Raw genomic sequence first — 2475 nt, 5'->3', positions numbered from 1 at the left:
TTCCATTATTCTAACCTTTATGATATCATTACAACTGGTGGCTGATCATAAACACACTGATACATGTCTGCCACCATCTTCCTTTTTTCTCGCTACCCCCGATGCTTGCTCCTTGTTTCTGCAATTCTTAGCTCTACCTCCATTTTCTCTATTCAATCACAGGCCTCCCACTGCCCTAATGTGATTGGGCAGGGAAAATACTATGACATATCACACTTCCTGTTTAAATAAATAAATAAATAAATAAAAATTCTCTCAAAATATAAATCGAGGACAGCTATTACCATTTTGTAATTTATATGGTATAAGATAAACCTAATACCCAGTCCAACATTTTTGCCAATAAAATTGAGCACTGTCCTCTATCCTAACTAGACTACAGTTCTGCACTTGGCTTACCTCCCAACTTCAGATAGAATACCATCTGAAAACCATCCTCTTAAATCTGTTCTCTCAAAGTAAATAGCATGGGTTGGCTATGAGTCTTCAACACCACCAGAAATCCAAGAATGACTGATATTAACTGAAAATATATAGGAAACCTAACACAGCTTCCAAAACTCAGCCAATTTATAGAGACTGCTGATCACCTGGACAGTTCCTTACTTCAAAACACTGGAGCAATGGTCTTCAGCCTTCTCACCCAGGATCATCTGACAGACCTTAGAGAAACAGAATTTTAAGGACTAGCCTATTCTCTCTCAGCAGAACTCAGCAGAACCAAATTGCCCCACCTGTGGGTCAGCTAGCTTGAAGAATGCTGTGAAGGGTCGCAGGAACAAGAGAGACCTTGCCTCAACGAGATGGAAGGCAAAAGCAAATTATCAGGGTTGTTCTGACCCTCCACATACATGTTTATACACACACACACACACACACACACACACACACACACACACACACGCATGCAAGCACGAACATGCACACACAAACAACCCACAACTCCACTACTGCAATCATAAAAACAGGCTTGGCTGTAGGTGCACACCTATAACCTCAGCATTTGGGAGGATGAGACAGGAGGATTTGTGAGTTTCTTGCCAGCCTGAGATACTTTAACAAAATCCTTCTGATCTTGTACAAACGTTACCTAACAAGTAAGCTAAATGTGCAGATTATGTAATTTCTTTGACAGTTTTAAAGCTTTTCTACTTTTATATAAGTTAGACAGTGAACACTCTTCAAATCTTTTTTTTTTTTTTCGTTCTTTTGATTTTTCAGGGTTTCTCTGTGTAGCCCTGGCTGTCCTGGAAGTCACTCTGTAGACCAGGCTGGCCTTGAATGCAGAAATTCTCCTGCCTCTGCCTCCCAAGTGCTGGGATTAAAGGCGCGAGCCACAACCGCCCGGCACAATCTTCAAATTTTTTTTTTGTCCTGGTGTTGGTATTTTATTTCTTTGTGTACATTAGGCCATGAATTCATATGGAATTCAACAGCTCAGGATCTTTTCCATTAGTCCTCACAAAGTGTGCTTCTCTGGGTGGCACAGACTGGAGCTTCTGGTCGTTCTCCTTCACCGGCTTCAGGAAGCTGTCTCTGCTCTTTGAGTGCTTGATGTGCTCAATCCGCACATTGATCCTCTTGGCCAGAACTTTGCCCTTAACCTGCTTGTTGACAATGATGCCCACGGCATGCTGGGTGACATTGTAGACTCTTCCGGTTTTGCCGTGGTAGCACTTATGGGGCATTCCTTTTTGAACAGTGCCCATTCCCTTGATGTCTACAATATCACCCTTCTTGTAGATTCCCATGTATGTGGCCAAAGGAACAACGCCATGTTTCCTAAAAGGCCTAGAGAACATATACCGGGTGCCTCTCCTCTTTCCCTTTGTGTTCGTCATTTTGGCGAGTTACTGGAAGATGGCTGCAACGGCCTAAAAGACAACAATCTTCAAATCTTAAAAATCTTCAAATTGAGATGTGAAAGACGGTGATTAGAAATTCACCGTTTCTAATTTGAAAGCAAAAGAGAATATTTGGCTGCAGGAATTTATTATTTTAAAACTTATTATCCCGGTAACACATACTTAGGGAAGGAAACCAGTGGTGGCAACAGGTTGTTACCATCATCATTATCATCACCATCATAGTCATTGTTAGAATCATTATTGTCATCTTCATCATCATCAATTATTGTTTTGTTTGGTACAGGGAAATGAACCCAGGGCTGTGCACACACTAAGCAAGGCTTCTACCTTTGAACTATATCTCCAGATTGAATAATTCTGATGTCTTCACTTTTCTTTAGCCATAGACTTGAAAATGTTTTAGCCTAAATTCATTCTGCTTTGGTTTGCTTGGTGCTCCATCCATTCATCAGCCATTTATTGAAAATTTGTTCATTCATTCCTTTACTAAGCATTTCCTAGACATCTGCTACCACTATGGTACTTGGTAAGGTGCCAGACCTCTGAGATCCCGCTGCACAGGCTAACCTCACTGAGAGCTAGGTATCACAGGATGTTGCAGGACCAT

The 2475-nt window shown here is 41.3% G+C and overlaps 1 pseudogene; it reads right to left on the bottom strand.

The window, feature by feature from the left end:
• Positions 1-1405: 1405 nt before the first annotated feature.
• On the bottom strand, positions 1406-1841 carry LOC110309858 (annotated as a pseudogene).
• Between the last annotated feature and the right edge of the window lie 634 nt (positions 1842-2475).

Source organism: Mus caroli, chromosome 14, assembly GCF_900094665.2.
Source record: "Mus caroli chromosome 14, CAROLI_EIJ_v1.1, whole genome shotgun sequence".
Taxonomy (NCBI): domain Eukaryota; kingdom Metazoa; phylum Chordata; class Mammalia; order Rodentia; family Muridae; genus Mus; species Mus caroli.
The sequence above is the reverse complement of the archived record's forward strand: the minus strand, read 5'-3'. Positions and strand labels throughout refer to the sequence as shown.